The 22,962-nt window shown below is 34.9% G+C and overlaps 2 non-coding genes across 2 annotated transcripts; one reads left to right on the top strand and one right to left on the bottom strand.

The window, feature by feature from the left end:
• Nucleotides 1–14,396: 14,396 nt before the first annotated feature.
• TRNAC-GCA (transfer RNA cysteine (anticodon GCA)) lies at nt 14,397–14,472 on the bottom strand. The gene has a single exon. It is a non-coding gene; the product is annotated as a tRNA-Cys (tRNA).
• Nucleotides 14,473–14,779: 307 nt separating this feature from the next.
• On the top strand, nt 14,780–14,855 carry TRNAC-GCA (transfer RNA cysteine (anticodon GCA)). The gene has a single exon. It is a non-coding gene; the product is annotated as a tRNA-Cys (tRNA).
• The last annotated feature ends 8,107 nt before the right edge of the window (nt 14,856–22,962 follow it).

Genomic DNA, 22,962 nt, shown 5'->3' with positions numbered 1-22,962 from the left:
GGGAGAGGAATTAATCTATGGATCACATACATACTTTTTGACCACACAAGGACATGGAGGGCCTCCCCGGATGAGGGATCAGCTCAATGCCAGGGCCACCTCCGGTACAACACAAACATAAGGATGTAACCTACAAAACTTTAATTCAAGTTTCAGCAGAAAGCAAACTAATTTTTATCATAGCATGAGTCAAGGTCCCAGATTATTAAACAAATTTTATTCCAATAATATTTCAACCACGAATCCTCTCCAAATTAATAAAAAAATATAAAAAAATTGTATTGGATTTATAGTTTGGGTTTAAACATATTACAGTAAACACTATTTAATCTATATTCACTCTAAATTTTAATTTTACTTTCGTCTGTATTGGAATCCCCCCCTGAGCACGAGTCTTACTCATTCAGGAGTGGGCTAGTTTATCTTTCATTGTATTTCTTAACTTGTATTCATTTCACACTTACTAGCAATAAAAATAAATACATAAATAAATTTGACTAACCAAGGATACAAGTTTATTCAGCCATCGAATTAATAATTCATTTTTATAAATAGGCCTGAATGCTTCAACATTACTTCTTCCACTTAAATCACATATTTCAAGAATTTGATGTTACATCCTTTTTTACATCATCTTTTACAGTATCCACTTCGTGACAATGGAATTCCCTGTCACAAAGTATTAGGGGCTGCAAGACAATAAACACTAAAAAAAAACAGCTTAAAAGATAACCTTATTAGCAGGGAAAGGGATTTGGAGTATTATAAAGAATGGTGAAACGTAGTATAGATATTTGTAGCTCAGTGACTGTCAAGCGAGCTGCGTCACAGAGCATGGACGAGTACAGTCCACTTCATACACACTTACCCGCAACGTGCTGTAAACGTATTTCAGAATAAACAAATGGAATAGTTTAATGACATATAGTGACCTACATACATAATCTGCATTCCTTTTTTAACTATATGTACTTTTCTTGGCAACGCACAAGACACCAATAAACAACATTACAAATATATATATATATATATATATATATATATAGTTAAATATCAACCTCTGCATCTTCGCGGTTCAGTGGACATATTGATGGCTGATAGACATTTGTCTTCTGTATGGAACTCGCCTCTGAATATTTGTGTTTTTCTGTCAGGAGCGTGTTAAATTAAAACCTTTATTTACAATATCATGAAATATGATAATATGTATACAACGTATACTACAGTATTTAAAATATATGCAATATACTACAATATTTACAATATAGCCTAATACAGTATCATTAAATGTTGAACAAAATGTAGAACCAAACGAAATGGCATTTTCAATTAATGCTATGTTTTGTTGATGAAACAATTATTCCTGCAGTGCCTTATTATAATAAATTGTAAATATTATTTTCAAATTTTCAAAATACAACTTTGCTCTGTTGCAAGGAAGGAAATTTTTTAACATGGAAAAACTCCGCTCTACATCTAGGAGAGACAATTGGAAAGTACTTGAAACAAGATACGTCAATTAAATTCACATGTTGAATGATGTCATTGGGACACATCCTTGTTAGTACATCTGAAATCCGACTAAGAATACCGTACCCATTATTTTTAATCAAACCTCTGTTCATTTTTTCACCAACACGTTTTCCTATTTTACCTTCTACTGCACTCAGTTTATTTACAATAGTCCTCATCATATTTATTTGCTCAACTAGTTCCACTCCTGACTATTCTAATTGAATAATGGCATCCGGTAAATATCCAAAATTTGTCTTAATATCCATGACTTCTTTCTCGATTTTTCTATCATTTAGCAGTTCCTGGCGTATTTGAATCGCAGCGGCATCATCGAGATCGAAAGACTGAACCACTTTCTTCACAGATTTGAGGTGATGTGCGTAAAAATTGCAAGCTTCTAACCATGACCCCCAGCTCTTAAGAACTGGACATGGGGGAAGCGACAATTTAGGGAATTGTTTCCTGAATTTTGATACTCGATCTGGAGCTTTTACAAATATAGGCTAGTCTTTCAATTTTGTATTGTTAGTTGGTTTCACTTTCGGCATTGTACCCGCACTTCACTACTCTGAACTGCAAACCTGCACGTTGAGGTTCTTATGCGACAACTGTCCCGTTCACCTGTTGTTGACGTCCAGAGAGCTGCGAGTATGTCACGGAGGGGAGGGCTTGGTATAAAGGGTTGTAAACAAATGGCTGTGTAGATGCCAATACTAGCTTTTACTACTCCAAATTCCGTTCCCTACTTATTAGCATTTCACTCCAATCATACTGACTTAAACTATCACTGTCTACATTGTTACTCCTTCCTTTAGACATGCATCCTGATAGTGCTGTATTTTCAAAATTGTCTCATAATAATCTCTTTCTATTATCTAACATTATTTGAAATATATTAACATTCTATGTATTTTAGCTTAATTCTGCTACATAGTTTGTATTTCAGGGTGCTATTCATAGACATTTCGCAGCACGAGCTACGAGCGTACTAAGCTAGCCCCGGCTATCCACTAGTACAGAATTCAAATCATATCCTATCGCTAACACTGGTTTATGAATACGAAAAACTCTGATCATCCACCGGAAGTCCGCGCTAAAAATGTCTATGAATACGGCCCTCAGTGTTTAATTAACAGTTCATAGTATTTTGTTGTTTAATTCGTAATAACTCTTGTATACATGTAGCTCTTATCTAAATCAAATTGTTGAATTCTTTGTATGTATACTTTTTGCTGGTTGAGTAGAAGAGAAGGTCTTAACTCTGCCAGCTAAAATAAATCATCATTATTATTATTATTATTATTATTATTATTATTATTATTATTACTCTACTGATATATTGCTTATTTTCGTTATAATTTTTACTTGGTTATTTAACGACGCCGTATCAACTACAAGGTTATTTAGCGTCGATGGGATTGGTGATAGCGAGAGGGTATTTGGCGAGATGAGGCCGAAGATTCGACGTCGATTACCCTACATTTGCCTTACGGTTGGGGAAGTAAAAGGGATGGAAAAACTCCCGCCCATATCATTTTCGCTTACACCGCCTTATTAACAAACTCACAGTAAAGCCCTGTGCATCAGTGGTGGATTATAGGCGACCAGAGAGCCGAAAGTTCGTAAAAACTACGATGTCCATCTAATACAATTCGTCACTGACCTTCCTGTCTGCTCGTTCAACACCAAAACATTATTAGCACAGCCAGGGAAGGTGCAGTGGGGAGTTAAGGGATGGTCTGAAGTGACTCAATTGAGGTATTAGCGCCCAGGCCCGATATAGCGGATGCTTAAGATGGATGGATGAATGAGCTGAATGGTGTAGACGAATAAGATAGATGGGATGATTGACAAATGGAATGGGTGAAGTATGCGAGATTGAGGTCACTTCAGTATCAATACAGATGTGAGTCTCGAGCTCAACATTCATGAATACAACATGCATGAGAGACATAAATACAATACGTTTGACTAACGAGCACTGCTTTCAACCACGTACTAATATCGGTCCTAGAATTTATAACAAAATTAATAAAGAAATACCCACATATATATATCTCCAACAATTTAAAAATGTATGTAAGCAATTTGTTATGAGTAATTATTAATTATTAGGTGTTATTTTATTGTAATTTATGCATGTAAATTTATTATGTATCAAATCCTGCTCTGAACACGAGATCACTCTCTTTCAAGGGAGTGCTAGAATTTTACAAATTTACAATTTCTTTGTGCTGTATTTTTGTGAGCACAAACAGTATTATTATTATTATTATTATTATTATTATTATTATTATTATTATTATTTATAACAATACTTACTTACTGGCTTTTAAGGAACCCGGAGGTTCATTGCCGCCCTCACATAAGCCCGCCATTGGTCCCTATCGTATAGCGCTGGCCTTCTATGCCCAAGGTTGCGGGTTCGATCCCGGGCCAGGTCGATGGCATTTAAGTGTGCTTAAATGTGACAGGCTCATGTCAGTAGATTTACTGGCATGTAAAAGAACTCCTGCGGGACAAAATTCCGGCACATCCGGCGACGCTGATATAACCTCTGCAGTTGCGAGCGTCGTTAAATAAAACATAACATTTTTTTTTTTGGTCCCTATCCTGAGCAAGATTAATCCATTCTCTCTCATCATATCCCACCTCCCTCAAATCCATTTTAATATTATCTTCCCATCTACGTCTCGGCCTCCCTAAAGATCTTTTTCCCTCCGGCCTCCCAACTAACACTCTATACGCATTTCTGGATTTGCCCATACGTGCTATATGCGCTGCCCATCTCAAACGTCTGGATTTAATGTTTCTAATTATGTCAGGTGAAGAATACAATGTCTGCAGTTCTGTGTTGTGTAACTTTCTCCATTCTCCTGTAACTTCATTCCTCTTAGCCCCAAATATTTTCCCAAGCACCTTATTCTGAAACACCCTTAATCTCTGTTCCTCTCTCAAAGTGAGAGTCCAAGTTTCACAACCATACAGAACAACCGGTAATATAACTGTTTTATAAATTCTAATTCTCAGATTATTATTTATAACAATATTGTGTAAAAATTGAATGCAGAAGAAAATAGGAATATAAGTCAAGAAAATAACGAAAAATCCAAAATATTGCGAAATGCACAGAATGTTCTCAAAACGAGTGAAAATAATCGCATAGATTGAAAAGATGAAAATCAGTTCATCGATATTGCAAGAGATGACGAAACGCAATAAGAAGACTTTGAGGGAAAAGCATTTTCTACGGACCTCTGGAGAAAAAACTAAAGAAGACAGTAGTGAAGTGCTTTGTGTGGAGTGTAGAATTTTATGGGGCAGAAACATAGACATTATGGCGAAGTCAAGAGAAACGCGTAGAAGCATTTGAATTGTGGATATGGAGAAGGATGGAGCGTGTGAAATGGACAGACAGAGTAAGAAACGAAGCTGTGTTGGAAAGAATGCATGAAGAAAGAATGATACTGAAACTGATCAGAAAGAGGAAAAGGAATTGGCTGGGTCACTGGTTGATAAGAAACTGCCTACTGAAGGATGCAATAGAAGGAATGGTGAACTGGAGAAAAGTTCGGGGCAGAAGAAGATATCAGATGATAGACATTAAGATATATGGATCATATGCGGAGACAAAGAGGAAGGCAGAAAATAGGAAAGATTGGAGAATGTTGGGTTTACAGTGAAAGACCTGCCCTTGGGCAGAACACTATGAATGAATGAATGAATGAATGAATGAGAGAAAAATGCCCGAAAATTGTTATCATCTAGATTTCTTCAGAAATCGAAGGTATGTTAAGAAGTACGTATATATTGTAAGACTAGCCGTACCCGTGCGCTCCGCTGCACCAGTTAGAAACAAATATAAAGTAATTGCATAATTAAAATAGGACGTTTGATCCAGGGAACATTCGTGTTTGATAGAAGGATAAATCATTTAATGTGTTACTTAATTTAAATTGTATTTAAATAATTAAAATGCGGTCATTTTGGTCCAGAGAGCAATCATTTGGTGCAATGACAATTCCTTTAACATGTTTCTTGTTATGACATGCAACCATAGTTTAATGAAGATTGACATACCATTTAGTTTTAATGTGTATACTTTATATTACTTGCTATATGCTTCAAAAGTTACTGTAATAACATTGTAGAATTATGTCCATCTAGAGAAACTAAACTTTCCAATGGTGAAATAATAATTAAACAATTAATTAGCTTCCGATATTACTTCACACAAACACAGAAACATTCTCTGTAGGCTATGTTTAATAGCTTTCGATTGTTGCTGTCCAAGGCCCCTTATAGCCGAAGCCATTTTGTTTTTATTTCAGTACAGCGCCTTAGATGGCGTTGTTATTGTAATTTTAAAACTCATTTACCTCATTAAATATCAGTCCTATCAAAATTTTGTATAGAACAAAACTTATCGGAAATTATTTTTAAAGAAACTTTTGTTATGTAATACGTTTAATGAAAATCAATAATAAGCGAGATATTTCGATTTACTTAATTCAGGGCTCCTTATAACCCCCTTTTAAATAAAGTATTTTGAATGCCATATAGCCTAAAATCTAAGTTACAACGAACTTAATTTATATTCCAATTTTCATATAAATCGGTTCAGCCATTTTCGCGTGAAAATGTAACAAACATCCAGACAGACAAACAGACAGACAGACAGACATACAAACAAAAATGTCAAAAAAGCGATTTTCGGTTTCGGGATGGTTAATTATACATGTTAACAACAATTATTTTTGGAAAATCGAAAATTACCAGAAACATTTTGGCTACAGATTTATTATTAGTATAGATGAAAACAAATGGCTCAATATATTGACTATTGAGGCATTGACATGGGAAAGGTCGTAACTGCCAAAAATTCGAATGTTTAGGTTTTTCATTGAGAAGGTAGTAAGTGGCCATGCCAATGGCACAGAGAAGGTAGTATGTCCGTATGTAATGAAACGAAGTTGGAAACGTAGTCACTAGATGTTGTAAGTTGTATGTGCACAGCTGTTGGCGCGGAGAAGGTAGTAACTCCTTTTACAACATCAGAGTGTGTCTAGACAAATATGGGCTGATAACTGTGCAGGGCAGAATAAGAATCGGATGATTCTAATGGTCCTGATTTACATTATTGCCAAGAAACATTTTGATACAGTGGACTTGAAATTCCTGGTTTCAGAACATTCCTACATGCCATGTGATAGGGAATTTGGCATCATAGAGAAAAGAAAAAAAAAAAAAGATGCAAGACCATGGTTCCAGAAGAGATAAGGCCTAATAATGTAATAATGATGAAGGATGAGGATTTCTTCGACTTTTCTGCAGAATGTGACAAGTTTTTGAATACAACTCCTATCAAAATCAGCACCCTCAACTGGATTAGACTCTTAAGAGCTGATTTGCCTCTAATAAAAACAAGACAGTCATTTAATGACCTTGAAATGTGAACAGAGCACAGGATTTTTAAGAAAGAACAGTCATTAACGTCAATCACTAACTTGCAGTGCTTGCAATGCCTTGAAAGAAGACCAGTCGTCCCTGATGCCAAAAAGAGAGACTTGTTATTTATGTTAGACTTCCTCGATGAAAAGTATCATGCATTTTACCGAAAAATTTGTGCATAATGTACAAATAACGTTAATTCTCAGTTTGGCTAAGGAGTGATTTCAATGTTGTATTTTCATAAAATAGAATTTCACAGATAAATCTGTGCCAGACTTTTCAAATTTCACATGTAACACAAACATGAGTGTATGCCTTTCATTTAAAGCAGTTTCTGTAATAATGTAAGTGAGAAAGTGTTCATAAATTTGTTTTTTGCTTCCCCTGAAAAATTTTGTTTTTGGCAGTTACTACCTTTCCCATGTCAGCGCCTCAATTAATGTAAATGTAAAGTTTTCACATGCATTACCAGCTTCCTGTAATAAATCCTTATTTTTTGTTATTTGATTACTTCAAACATTTTATGATAAATTCTCGTGAAGGAGTAGCTGATAATTTCGAGTAAAGCGCAAGACGCTTTTTTATTGTTCGTAAATCCGATTTAACATATCCGAACATTGAAGCTATGTATGTAATGCTCATTGCAGGTTGTGGTACGCTGCACTGATAGACAGAGCGCGTGTATTGGGGCCACGAACCCCGGATGAGAAGGTATGCTGCAACGAGATACATTGCAGGCTGTTGTTTCCGCTCAATGCTTGTTTCGGAAATGAAATACAACGCAGGAGACAGCCGGGCTATCAGCTGTGAGCGGCTCAGGTGAGGAGATGAGTGAGGCAGGAGATGCTGACGGAAACAGCGCAATCGCAGGGATCAATTCTGGTTGAGATTATGCACACAATATTCCAACTATTGCTGCATTCGTAAGTTAAGAAGTCTAGATATGAACTTGTCTATCAGAATCTGCCAAGCGTCTAAAATCTGTATTTAACGGGAGGCAGAGGTGAATATTTAAAAATCCACAAAATTTATCCGATTTATTTTAAATTTATCATGGATAATAAGAATGTTATTAGTAATGGACATACCAAGTTTCAACTTTCTAAGTACAATAGTTCTGTAAATATTAATAATCTTATAAAACTTTATATCGTTTGATATAAAATGCTCCATGCACCATATTGTAAGAAATTTTCAATGTTTCTTTTTATTTATATGTTCAGAGAAGGTATATAAATAATGATAAGTATTAGTTTATTATGGGAATAATATAGTAATACAGTTATGTTGGTTTTAATTTTATACTTTTATGGGCACAAAATAAAAAAATAACATCGGAATATCAAAATAAAGATAATAAAAATGGAAAAAACCAAATTTTCATTTTTTCTTCAGTTTTGTTCGAAAATTTCACCTCTGCCTCCCCTTAATTTCATAATAAATAATATTCCCTCTGTTCCAAAATATGTTAGAGAAAGATGCAATTAACAAGTAAACAGAACAGATGTTTATGAAAATTCAGCTCTGCTGGGTATATAAATCATGATGATTCATTATAATGACATTACGGACATACTAATGACTCAATCCTTAATTCTAATGTTCAGATGTTGTACAGAACCTAAAATCCAATAAAAACCAACCATGTAAAAAAATCATTTCTTTTTTTTAATATTCATATGTTTCGTAACTAGGCTCTATATACATAGAAATTGTTACTATGAATGTACTAGTAAATGTCATTTAATTTTAATTTAATTTGTTTAATTTGGGCTAATAACTTGTCAAAATATTTCTTAATTTGGGCTAATAACTTGTCCAAATATTACTTAATTTGGGCTAATAACTTGTCAAAATATTACTTAATTTGGGCTAATAACTTGTCAAAATATTTCTTAATTTGGGCTAATAACTAGATTCGGGCAGACTGCCTCATATTATCGCCCGTTCTCGGTTGCGTAATCACCTCAGTCTCGCCCAGTGCGCGAGTACCTAACGTAGCCAAATGACTCATTGATAGAGAACACGAGATTCTCTTGCTCCCGAGATTACCGATACTAGATCACTCCCGACAGTCTCGCAGGTCTAGGCGGGACTGTAGTACTGATAAGCAAGCAATATCGCTCGGGCCGCGCTCCTATAGGAAGCATTGGCTTATACACTTCCCGGTTCTTTAAATATATATCATGTCGTAGCTCCTATAATACTTGATCAATCGCGCTGTAATTTTTTGGATTGATAGGTCAATGTCTAAGGAAAGCGTAGAAAAACAAATCGAACTGAAAATCTTTTTTGGAAAGTGAAAAAAATATATATTAACTTCGATGGAGATTGATCTGTTCAGACTTCACCGCTCGTAAGCGGCAAACTTTTTTGTTTTTCACGTTAGATGGGGGGTCAAAGCGAGAGAAATGTTGAGAAAGGATGGAAATTACTTTTAAAAGTGATGGCAACTCAAAATTTTTACTGGTTCTCGAATAACGGCGAGTTAACCTGTTAGCTCGGGACTCATGACTCAAACGTTTGTTCCGTGAAATTTGTACGGAACCCTTCAACGCTTGAAAATTCGTTATTGTACGGATGGTATTAAATGGTATTTTAATACCGGTAGTTGAAAATGAGGTTATATAGTCCAAGATGGTTTACACTTTACAGTAATTAGGCTATCTTTTATAACAACTAAATAAAAAAATAGTTTGTAACACAATGATATGAAACATGAAAATATTAAAAGCTGGTTCACAATAAACCGAGAACGGAAACGGCAACGAGAACTAGAACGGAAATATTGTTAAAATAAATGTATTTAAAGGTAAGCATTCACAATTAACTATTCTGAATGCTCACATTTAAATACTGTACATTTATTTTAACATTATTTCCGTTCTCGTTTCCGTTCCCGGTTTATTGTGAACCAGCCTATATTATAGAAAACTACACTTTCTATTGGTGTGCACGTTATAAATTATTGTTACAGAACAATCATTATTGTATTCTAGCCATGTTACAATATAAAATTATATAGGCCTATATGGTTTATAATAATTATCCTATATGTTATAGGAACGAGAATAACAAATTAAGAATTAATCAGATTTCTAATACTTGTACCGGTACCTAATGATAACTTACAAGACAGTAATAAATAATAACCATCATAATAATCCTGATAATCATAAACTTAAAGGTCCTTTATAATAATATAAATAAGTATTATTTTATTTCGTCCTTACGCAGCGCAATAATTACCCAGGCTGATGAAGATGCCGTTGCATAACAACGAAACATCCAGATGTGAACGCGCAATATAATAATACAGTCGTGTGTTATCCATTACTATAGCGTATACAAAACACTATCGAAAGATTAAATATGGAATGTCAACGAAATGCTGATAGCAAGAAAGTATATCATAGCTCCAACCATAACTTGTTATTGTTTTAGACTAGCTTAGGATTAGGTAACGGCTGAAAGTGCTGCATTATTTTGTTTCTCCGGAAAGGCAATAAATAGTTCATTAAAATAGTGTGACTTCTGTAAGAATGTCGACAATCATAATGTGCTGTATTATTTATTGCATACCACACTGCTGTGCCTTCTTAAATCACTTTATGAACATTAATATTTCAGAAAGAGTCACGAATTGCAGTGATGAGCGGCAATTAAGCCGGCAATCAGTGTACGCATTTCATAACGATAAGTCGGCCGTGCGATAACAGGCCGGGACCCGGTATTCCTCGTTCCCGAGAGTGCCAATCTCGAGAATACGATTCTCGGAACTGGCGTTATCGGCCAGCCAGTCTCGCCTACGAGACGAGCGGGAGTAAGAGGCTGTTTGCCCGACTCTACTAATAACTTGTCAAAATATTATTTAATTTGGGCTAATAATTTGTCAAAATATTACTTAATTTGGGCTAATAACTTGTCAAAATATTACTTAATTTAGGCTAATAACTTGTCAAAATATTACTTAATTTAGGCTAATAACTTGTCAAAATATTTCTTAATTTTGGCTAATAACTTGTCAAAATATTTCTTAATTTGGGCTAATAACTTGTCAAAATATTACTTTGGTAATAACTTGTCAAAATATTACTTAATTTGGGCTAATAACTTGTCAAAATATTACTTAATTTGGACTAATAACTTGTCAAAATATAACTTAATTTGGGCTAGTAACTTGTCAAAATATTACTTAATTTGGGCTAAGAACTTGTCAAAATATTACTTAATTTGGGCTAATAACTTGTCCACATACTCGTATTACTTAATTTGGGCTAATAACTTGTCAAAATATTACTTAATTTGGGCTAAGAACTTGTCAAAATATTACTTAATTTAGCCTAATAACTTGTCAAAATATTTCTTAATTTGGGCTAATAACTTGTCAAAATATTTCTTAATTTTGGCTAATAACTTGTCAAAATATTTCTTAATTTGGGCTAATAACTTGTCAAAATATTACTTTGGTAATAACTTGTCAAAATATTACTTAATTTGGGCTAATAACTTGTCAAAATATTACTTAATTTGGACTAATAACTTGTCAAAATATAACTTAATTTGGGCTAGTAACTTGTCAAAATATTACTTAATTTGGGCTAAGAACTTGTCAAAATATTACTTAATTTGGACTAATAACTGGACAAAATATTACTTAATTTGGGCTAATAACTTGTCAAAATATTACTTAATTTGGGCTAATAACTTGTCAAAATATTACTTAATTTTGACTAATAACTTGTCAAAATATTACTTAATTTGGGCTAATAGCTTGTCAAAATATTACTTAATTTGGGCTAATAACTTGTCAAAATATTACTTAATTTGGGCTAATAACTTGTAAAATATTACTTAATTTGGGCTAATAACTTGTCAAAATATTACTTAATTTGGGCTAATAACTTGTCAAAATATTACTTAATTTGGGCTAATAACTTGTTAAAATATTACTTAATTTAGGCTAATAATTTGTCAAAATATTACTTAATTTGGGCTAATAACTTGTCAAAATATTACTTAATTTGGGCTAATAACTTGTCAAAATATTACTTAATTTGGGCTAATAACTTGTCAAAATATTACTTAATTTGGGCTAATAACTTCTCAAAATATTACTTAATTTGGGCTAATAACTGTCAAAATATTACTCACACACGCTTCAGTAAAAACTAAATAAAGTATCATTAACATGACATAGAATCACTGAAGTGGACAAAATACATCCATGCTAATAACAATGGTGATATCCATGTCAATGACAAAGTAGACATCTTTGATTTGTCTGTTCTAGAAATTAGATTGTACTGCCCCCAAGTATGGGCTCTTGATAGTGAACATTTCAATAAGTAAATGTATTATGTTGTCATAATTTTAATATTATTACACTGAATTACACATAGTCCATGCTAATGACAAAAAAAATGCATAATAACCTCAGTTTCTGAAGGAAAATATTCATAGAGATATCGGTTTCATAATTTTCACCCACAACACACTGCCACTCACTGTAGCTTGGATCAGTGCTACCACATGTACTATTAAACCAAAGAAAAAAATTCCCTTCCTTCGCATGTTCGAATTTAATTCATCCATGCTAATGATATAGAATTTGGGGGACAAAGTTTATTAGCCCCTCATTGCTCTTTTATTGATGGAAAAGTTACTCTTTATAACAAATATTCATTATTATACCAACATTCGTTTATTTCAGAAAAATAGCTTGACATTTTGGAAAATATTTCATTTGATCTTAAACAGGTCATATGAGGGACATTCATGCTAATGACAAATTGTATATATAATATAATATAATATTAGTACATTATGCAACGAGCCTATAATGGTAGTAATTAAGACGCGAGTATGCTTGTTTATGAAACGAGCGCAAGCGAGTTTCATAATTTTCATACGAGCGTCTTAATTACCATTATAGGCAAGTTTCATACGACTTTTTATGCTCGACCATATTCCTAACTTGAAATTATTCATAAGTATTCATGTTATGGTTATGTAAGTGAGGAGCGGAACTGGCCTGAATTGTGAGATGTGCGCAGACGCGAAAGTATTGATTTTTTTCCGAGACCGAATGTCATTGACCTTGATATAACGTAGAGAATAAGATGAACATTAGTCTTGATATAACCTGGAAATTGATTTAGAATTGAAAAACGAGATGACAAATTGAATTTATTTGAATATTATTTACAATTAACGCTAATTATTATAGTAACAGACAGTATTGGATTTCCAGCCTCCGTGACTTTTCGCTAGTTGTCTTTCGATTGCATATCCGAGAATAATCGATACTTGCGGTTTTATAATGGTACAAAGGTGATTTGTCATTGGCTGAACACCTGAGCTTTAATGAATAGGTGTACTTTAATGAGGTGCATTAAAGGGCTATTACCAGGTATATAATTACTACATTTCGGCATGGTCGAGCATAAAATATAATATAATGTAAGATAATAGAATAATATAATATAATATAATATAATATAATATAATATAATATAATATGATATGATATGATATGATATGATATGATATGATATGATATGATATGATATGGTATGATATGATATGATATAATATGATATGATATAATATAATATAATATAATATAATATAATATAATATAATATAATATAATATAATATAATATAAAATATAATTTTCCTTCCTATTTTGTAGTAATTTTCCAAGGAAGCTTAGAGGAACTGAAGGGGTGTAGCTCTTCTTTATGGAAAATTGTTTGAAATTCCTCTGCCAGTACAGTAAACAGTTTTACGGAGCTGAGACATGAAACTGTCCCCTAAATTGTAGAATCACCCAGATCGATTGTCTCCCGGCGTCAGATGGAGACGCCCAATTGTCGAGACCCGTTGGAATAGGGACTGTTGCCGATTCCTACTCGAAGAACGCCCTATTGGCGAGTCTTGCTAGTACAAGAAGGAATGCCTAGTTTGGGGAGACACACATATATGCGAGTAGAAGCTAATGACTGGTGATCTAACTGCCTAAGCCATCTCGGTGGTAGCCTATCTCTGATATTGAAAATTCACACGTAGGAATTGAATACACATATTTGATTCTATAGATCGATGAAAGGTAATAAATGACGTGGTTACATATTCCAGTATAGAGTAAATAATGTTCAGCAATCGGATTGAGAGCACAGCAAATCATGAAATGCGTGAGTATACAGGGTGATTCACGACTAATAACCCGAAGTTCTTCCCATCTGTACGTCAGAGGATGAAACAAAATATCACGCTGACAGCAGAAGTAACCACCATGATCTCAGACCATGGAAAAACCAAGGAATACCTACACCGTTTCGGGGTCAAAGACGACTCAACGTGTTCATGCCTTGAAGATGCACAAACAGTAGATCACCTATTACTATTAAATACGAGAAAAATTCATACCGGCACCGGGAATCGAACCCAGGACCTCTCAGCTCTGCGCGCTGAGCGCTCTTACCAACTGAGCCATGCCGGGACACGATCCACGGCGCCGGCCGAACCCCTCTCGTAATGCTATTTTTCTCGTATTTAATAGTAATAATACAATAGACTAATTCATATTAGTCGTGTAATATTCAATGAGGTGGGCGAGACCTCATACATATGAATATTTGATGTATTAAACCGTTAGCAGTTGTCATGAAACTGATGTTGAATATGGCCACAAAGTCATATAAAAATATGCGCTCCTGCATACATATGACGTGTATCGTCTCAAGTGCAGGTAGTAAGGCCGTAAAATAGCATTACGAGAGGAGTTCGGCCGGCGCCGTGGATCGTGTCCCGGCATGGCTCAGTTGGTAAGAGCGCTCAGCGCGCAGAGCTGAGAGGTCCTGGGTTCGATTCCCGGTGCCGGTAGGAATTTTTCTCGTATTTAATAGTAATAATACAATAGACTAATTCATATTAGTCGTGTAATATTCAATGAGGTGGGCGAGACCTCATACATATGAATATTTGATGCAGTAGATCACCTAATATACTCGTGTGTCAAATTGAATAAACAAAGAGATATACTGAAGCAGGGAATATATAGAAATCAAGATAGATGGCCAGTGTCACATGAGAAACTATCGTTAAAACACTTTAAGGAATTCAGAAACTTTGTTCAGTCAATAGACTTCACGGCAGTGTATTATATTGTAAATAGTGAAAATACTACTCTACTTAAAATTAGTATTAGTATTAGTATTCAAGTTAGATATGTTAAAATAATTACAAGCAATTCACGACCTTTATTAAGTCAATAGACTTCACGGCAGTGTATTATATTGTAAATAGTGAAAATACTATCCAATTAAAATTAGTATTAGTATTAATAATTGTAAGCAATTCATAAACTCTATTCAGTCAGCTGACTTTATATCCTTGTAAATATTGTAAATAGTCAAAGCATTACTATTGTTACAAATAGTTTACTATTAGTTTTTGTTTTAAGTTCAGACAGAATGTAAGAACAGTGTAGCAACAAATGTGTGTAGTATTGCATTACTGCAATGGAGCATACTGAATAAAAAGGAGACACATTTTTAGAAAAAAAAAAACCCGCACTTTAGGAATCAGTTATATGGGTCCTTTTGAGCATAAAATGTCATATGAACATGCGTCTGATTATTTATCAACAGTCAAGAAGTTACAACTGATCGAATCCTATGAAAATAACAGTAGTTTTGAGCAGATCTAAGAGTTATTCACTTAAAATACACAGAAATATCAATTCAAAATACTGTATTAATCGTAAAATGAACATACCTCGGTTTGGAAGCAGATTTTAAAATATCCCTCTTTCCATTTCAATACACTTGGCCGCACGGATGTGAATGGCGCGCGTAGCGTTCCGTATCTCGTCACTACAGTCCTTGATAAGAGCAGCTGATAATTACCAGACCTACCTTCCTCTTCAGTGCCGTACTTCACATCACATCATAACACTCCGCTTAGTTTACGTTCCAACGCTGGTATGACGATGCAAGCAATTCCAAAGCCTGATTCACAGTATGTCGTTTGGATTTTTACGAATAACTTTCAAAGTAATGGTATTATTATGGTATTTTATGCGCAAAATGGCCTATAAAATTGATTCCTAAAGCACGGATCATTAGTTATGAATCGCCCTATATAACAGTGTTGTAAGTCTTCGCACGCAATATATTAAAAAAAAAAAAAGACTACGTTGTTATAGAATAATGCAGATTTTGTGAAATACTGCTAATTGAAACGGGTAAGTTTCTGAACATATCTTCTTTATCTTTGGGCAACAGCATTTTATTTGGTTTCTCGTATAGGAATGCAGTAATCATTGGCAGTCATTTAAAATATTTTTTTTCTACGATATTGCGTAAAGCTGCATTTTACCCACTGTTATCATTAACAAATATAAATGATACTCGGGAGGAAATTAAACACAGAATAATTTTGGGAAATGCCTGTTATTATTCGGTTCACAAGCTTTTATCATCCAGTCTGCTGTCAAAAAATCTGAAAGTTAGAATTTATAAAACAGTTATATTACCGGTTGTTCTTTATGGTTGTGAAATTTGGACTCTCACTTTGAGAGAGGAACATAGGTTAAAGGTGTTTGAGAATAAGGTGCTTAGGAAAATATTTGGGGCTAAGAGAGATGAAGTCACAGAACTGCACGCATTGTATTCTTCACCTGACATAATTAGGAACATTAAATCCAGACGTTTGAGATGGGCAGGGCATGTAGCACGTATGAGCGAATCCAGAAATACATATAGAGTGTTAGTTGGGAGACCGGAGGTAAAAAGACCTTTGGGGAGGCCGAGACGTAGATGGGAAGACAATATTAAAATGGGTTTGAGGGAGGTGGGATATGATGGTAGAGATTGGATTAATCTTGCTCAGGATAGGGACCAATGACGGGCTTACGTGAGGACGGCAATGAACCTCCGTGTTCCTTAAAAGCCAGTAAGTGTAAGTTATCAGTACCTAAAGTGAGCCTTTAAAGCACTAGTGCGTAAGAAACGTAAGTAATCACTTTAGGCACTTCTATGCATTTTACGTATTGCCAAAGAAAATGTAATATTCAATGTATAAACTTCATTCAGTAAGAAAATAATACATTACCTCGATCTTCCATTACTTAAATATTACACTTAGTAACACAAATAAGCAACAAATTTAACATTCATATCTGCATTTCAGTCATTATTCTGGCGTTACATGTAGGGGAGAGTCGGGTAGAATCGGACATCGGGTAATATCGGACAGTGCGTTTCTTTCATCTACCACCACATGGTAGTACCTGAATGACATGGTTACGTTTCTCTATGAAACATCACAGAAACGTAACCATGTCAATCAGGTACTATCATCGTGTGGTAGATGAAAGAAACTCACTGTCCGATATTACCCGATGTCCGATACTACCCGACTCTCCCCTAGTACTGATTGTAACAAGATTTTATCATTTAACTGTTCCTAATAGTTTTGTTGATTATATGGCCAGTGTAGACGGCCATGAAATAGTGAACATGAATAAAACATACTGCCATTCCATGGATACTTATGTTTTATTGATTTTGAGATTAGACGGCCATGAAATTAAGACCTTATAACCTCTCCAACTTCAAATATTTATTTAATGTAAATTTGTGCTATCGTAGGAAAAACATTGTATGACACACGTACGTAAAGTTATCTTTTTTGGCCCTCGTGTGTATGTGAAACTCGACTCGTTTCACAAACTTTACACTCGTGCCAAAAAGAGAATCTTTATGAACTTGTCTCATAAATAACTATTAATTATATGGTCGTTTTAAAAGAATTCAAGCTAGGAAACCCGCAAATATTGTTCTATACGTAAACACTGTCAAACATCGACAATGAACGTTAGTGATGACACGGATTACAACGTGGGAACATCTATGTAGAGGCATTGTGTGTCCGAGTTGCAGACTTAACAGGGGCTTAGTAGTGTAACACTGGCTTAGAGTTGGGGACTCCGTAATTCTGTAACTATGCAAACTTTAGACCGTTCTGTCGTAGTGCAGTGTTTCTCAGGATTATGAAATGAATGTTCACTTTATAAACCCTGCAGACCACCATTGACTATTGAATTTTATAATATATTTTTTAAGTTTAATCTCATAACTGCCGCATGATAGTTCGCCAACCGCTCGGTGACAATGTCCAAAAAAGTGTTACATTAGAATCGCTTATTATTTTTAACAAATAGACATAGCAAAGCAAATATCATAGTCTACCACCGTGTAAACCAGTGATGTCAAAGCAAGCGCATTTTTCTGACCTTGACGTCGAGCGCGGGCATTAAGCGCTAAGTATGCTAGGAGGAATAAGCAGCCTGTTGGATTAAGAAAACAGTGGTGCACAAACTTCAAACGGAACGTGAAATTTTTGTCGTTATTTTATATGGCTTCTTTCTGTTTGATATTTTCTATGTTGTCTGTAAAACAAAAGTACTAACACTTATTTTTTAGCCTAATATTGCAGTTGTGGTTTAAACGTTAATAACATAATAAAGAGTGAAAAAGAAATATTCACACAAATTCCACAATAACTACAACTATACTGTACTAAGTGAATTAAACACATCATTCATAAAGAAAGTGTTATCGCAAAGAAAGACACTGAATATGACATGATAAGTTGAAACCGATATCTTTAGCCTTATAAAAGTAATCAAAACAATATTATAGTACGGTACAAAGAAAAGTTGTCTAGGTATATGTTTTAACTGTAACTGATATTACATAATAAAACTCTTATCGCATTATGCTTTTAGGTGAAATTGGTGTGCAAATTTCTGTTATCAGAATATTAGATTATCTTGAAATCTGCTGAAGCTATAGAGCTCACGTTTTACCAACACATAGGCACATATCTTTTGTTTGTGATGTAACAGTATTTGCTTACAAACATTTTCCATGCGAATATTTTCAAACATTTCAATACACTATCTTCAGCAATACATATTTACGATATATTAGATTTACGAAAACATTGTTTCAGTAACTGTAAGGCTACTAAACAAACGTCTGAAAATTTCACTTTTCTGTAAAAGAGTTGAAAAAATATTCTTTTTGAATAAAAAAGCAAACTTGTGAAAAATGAACATTAAAATTAAAACTTATATTCTTATAATGCACTTATACTTCTCAGACAAATCTAAAAATTAACATGGATACAGTTTTAATAAGTTCTCTTCCCTTTATCCATTGAATTAGTGCTGGCCATCCCTGAATATATCTCGACCAAGTCGCATATACTACCTCTTTCTTCTGTCTCTTTCCTTTCCGCTGTAAAGTGCTCAGGCTCTCCTGGGCTTTAGAGCGCGCGCTTGCTCCTATGGGCATCAGTTGACATCACTGGTGTAGACAATGAAGTCCCACAAATAAGAGCGACTCAAGATACAATTTTCATCCAGACCAGGTGCATTTTTGGTGCACCCTTATTTTCCACCTTTTCCTCTAATAAAAGAAGATGCTCATGTTATATATTTACGGTTTTAATGACGAAAAAGGCCTCTATTTTCAAATGCTGTAAGTGTTAATATTAAGATTAAATAACATGTTTACTGTAAATATTTATTTATTGTTATGGCAGTAATAATAATGGGTGTAGAAGCAAGAAGAAACTAACGGAAATGCAAATTGCGTTCATAGGATTTGCTGGAAATGGATTTCCGGTCAGTTGTTGACAAGCTACTAGTTGACTGCTTGTGTGTAGAAAACCTACCGGTACGTTGTGTGTATTGTTATGTGGACTTAGCTCACACGAATAAATTGTTATCGTTGTCACCGGGTTACATTGCTGAAAAAAAAAGAGTGATCACAATGGGAGGTAACTCAATTGTTTATTTCAACAGCAGCTATCGTGCAGCCATCGTCATTCTCTCCCACAAATCCATACGGACAGATGAAAAGAGCACACAAATGCTGTCGTATGTTATTTCGACGCCAGGAAAAATACAACAAAAAATAGGAAGATTGATCTTATTTTTCTTCTTGGCACGCCTTTCTGGTATGATTCCCTCGTTATCATCTGCGCCATATTCAATCAGATACTTCAATAAATGATACCTTTTGAATTCAACATAAACTTTAAGCTTAAATTTCTATCTTATGTTCACTGCAATTAACTGTTCCTGCTGCTGCCAAGAAGTCAAAAGAAGAGACTAGTGAAGTGCTTTGTGTGGAGTGTAGTATTGTATGGGGCAGAAACATGGACATTATTACGAAGTGAAGAGAAGCATTTGGAATGTGGATATGGAGAAGGATGGACTGTGTGAAGTGGACAGACAGAATAAGAAATGAAGCTGTGTTGGAAAGAGTGAGTAAAGAAAGAATGATGCTGAAGCTGATCAGAAAGAGAAAAAGGAATTGGTTGGGTCACTGGTTGAGAAGAAACTGCCTTCTGAAGGGTGCACTGAAAGGAATGGTGAACGGGAGAAGAGTTCGGGGCAGAAGAAAATACCAGATGAGACGACATTAAGATATGTGGATCACATGAGGAAACAAAGAGGAAGGCAGAAAATAGGAAGGACTGGAGAATTCTGGGTTTGCAGGGAAAGACCTGCCCTTGGGCAGAACACTATGATTGAATGAATGAATTCAAGATACATGGAATAAATACATTCTGAATGCAGCATAAACTTCAGGCTTAAACTTATATTCTAGGACGAATGCAATTAATTTCCCCCAATTTAATTTGAAAAGTTAGTAACTTTTAAATCCAACATAAACGTTGCACTTAATTCTTTACCCATGTTGACTGAAATTATTTGCTTCTTGTTAATTGGATTGAATAATAAAAATCTTTCAGCTATAATCTAAATTTCAAACCCTACTACAAAATTAGTATTGAATAATTAGAACTCGGATTTTTAGGCTCGTTTAGCGTAGACTGAAACATAGATCTTTATTGCATCTAGTATTAGGCAATATCACTGCTCGGGAGTACACGTGTTGCATATAATTAGGGATTTTTACATAAAATTGTTGCAACTTATCCTATTCGATTCTAAAAATCTGAGGTCCAAATTAATGTTTCGGATGCAACTAAACTAAACTTAATTTTATTATGTTATCTGCTATTATTTTTGTCTTATTGAAAGTATATATTATTATGATGTACCGAAGTACATATGATATTTCCGTGCAGAAATTCTGCGTCATCGTATGATGAAAGACGAGTGGAACGGAGAAAAATTCTCTCCGGCACCGGGATTTGAACCCGGATTTTCAGCTCTACGTGCATGAGGGTAGGATACTAGAGGGAACCCAAGGAGTGGAACTTAAACTGAGAGGATTCGATCCGACATCGGAATGGGAATCCGGTGTGGCTTAGTGGCTACAGCGTCAGCACGTAGAGCTGAAAACCCGGGTTCAAATCCCGGTGCCAGAGAGAATTTTTCTCCGTTCCACTCATCCTTCATCATTATTGGAATTAGCTAAAATGAATAATTTTTATCATCAGAATTCAACCCAAATGGAATTGCAATATTATAACATTTATAAATAAAATAAGTCTGTAAAATATTACATACAATTATTAATGACTTTTCGAGTATTAACCAACGGCGTTCGTCTGTCACACAAATTATGGCTAGTAATGTTAACACGTTGAATTCCTCTGAATTACAAAGGACAGGTAGAAGACAGTCACTGCGCTGTTAGGTTATTGATCCCGCTGTAGCCCCAAAGAGCGCAGTTTTTAGTCACACAAAGCAGCATGTCATAGTGAATGAGGTTCTATTTTCGCTTCGCAGAGAATGAAATGTCCCCCTGCTTCCTAGCAATCAGGCGTGCGGGCTACCGCGCTCCGCTTCAATTTAGAGCGCTGAGTGCTACTTGTGAGCTCGCTCCTGTTTTCACACCGCGCGCAAAACACTCGCAGAGTCTTCTGCTTACAAGACTTTTGTTGGCCGTCGTCCAAAGAATAGCGACACAGATCGTTTAACAGTACTTATGGGAAGACTAATCAATAGAGAGTTTTCTTAACCTCGCCGTAAGCTAAACGTTAACGCTATGTTGACGTCATAGATAAAAGAGCCAATCAGAACCATTCACCTCACATTATTTCAGTAGCAGAACCCGCTACGGATAACGTGGACGTGAATTAAGTTTACCGTAGGCCTATTACGGTGTTAAAACACGGTATCTCGTTTGAGATTTACCACTGTGGATGATGTTCATCTACTTAGAACAGCTCAAGATGGATAGATTTATTTTAGTTGGTTATTTAACGATTCTGTATCAACTACAGTGAAACCTGTTCAAATCGGAACCTGAATAATCCGGAATCCTGTCTATTTCGGAACAATTTATTGGTCCCGATGAAATTCGTATGTATTATGTGTAATTTTTCCTGAATAAAACGGAAACTGTCCAACGCGGAAACGGAAACTGTCTGCTACTGTTCAAAACGGAAACAATATTTTGGACACACTATATTTTGTAACTATATTTTGAAACAGCGTGCAATTTCAAGGAATATACGAAATATGTAGGTCGTTAAGATAAAAACAAGTTTTCTTTGCAAAATTCTAGAGGGTACGAGGGTGTGTTGGCCTGTCGGTCATAAATTTTATTACCCTGTTGACTAGGCAGACGAGTCCCTTCAAAGATGTTCAATGCTTCACACCCGTACACTGTCGTAGCTAGACAGAGCGCTAGTGTAGTGATTTATAGTTTTAAAAAAAGTTGCATAAAAGTGGCATTAACATTAAGTGATGAAGTAAAAGTTATCCAGATAAAGGAAAATTAGAAACAAAGTCTATGTGAAATTATATAGAAGTACAGTTGTGGAAAACTCAGGTGTGACACTTTAAAAAATAAAGATCATAATGAGTTAGTGGCGTGCGGCCATTATTGATAACACAAAAGGAACCAGAAAGCAACTGTCTATGTGAAAATAATGAACTGTTGTGGGAGTGGGTTCTTCATGACCTTTCAAAGAACAAGCCAATTTCTGGATCTGT

Source organism: Periplaneta americana, chromosome 11 (genome assembly GCF_040183065.1).
Source record: "Periplaneta americana isolate PAMFEO1 chromosome 11, P.americana_PAMFEO1_priV1, whole genome shotgun sequence".
Classification (NCBI taxonomy): Eukaryota; Metazoa; Arthropoda; class Insecta; order Blattodea; family Blattidae; genus Periplaneta; species Periplaneta americana.
This window is presented reverse-complemented; position numbering and strand designations above follow the sequence as displayed.